The following is a 372-nucleotide window of genomic DNA, read 5'->3' as shown; positions in this document are numbered from 1 at the left end:
GCGGAGAGGCGGCTGCGCGCATCCCGGCTCCCCCATCCCGCTGGATAGAGAGGGATGCGCGCAGAAACCGCTATGCGCGCAGGCAGCTCCGCGGAGCGGGACACCCATCCCGCGGGGGGGCAGGGGGCTGGAGGGAGAAGGGGTGCGGAGCCGTGCCCGGTGTTGCTGGCCAGGGAAAGGGGGGGGTGCTTTTGGAGGTTTGCCCTGCGCTCCTTTGCGCGCATCAGCATCCTCTGCGCGCATCAGCATCTGCGCGCATCAGCATCCTCTGCGCGCATCAGGAGCGCTCCGGGCGGCCCGGCGGTGGGGCAGGGGGTGGCGGTGGTCCCGCACTGACCGTGGCGTCTCCGTTCACCCCCCCCTCCTCCCCCA

The 372-nt window shown here is 72.0% G+C and overlaps 1 protein-coding gene across 1 annotated transcript in view; it reads left to right on the top strand.

The window, feature by feature from the left end:
• The window catches only part of PITX1 (paired-like homeodomain 1), a 3547-nt gene that overhangs the window by 2568 nt on the left and 607 nt on the right, over nt 1–372 (top strand). The gene's annotated exons all lie outside the window — the stretch shown is intronic.

This window comes from Haliaeetus leucocephalus, unplaced genomic scaffold, assembly GCF_000737465.1.
Source record: "Haliaeetus leucocephalus isolate CR32 unplaced genomic scaffold, Haliaeetus_leucocephalus-4.0 Scaffold656, whole genome shotgun sequence".
In the NCBI taxonomy this organism is placed as follows: Eukaryota; Metazoa; Chordata; class Aves; order Accipitriformes; family Accipitridae; genus Haliaeetus; species Haliaeetus leucocephalus.
Note: the sequence above shows the minus strand (reverse complement) of the source record. Positions and strands in the feature narration are given on the sequence as shown.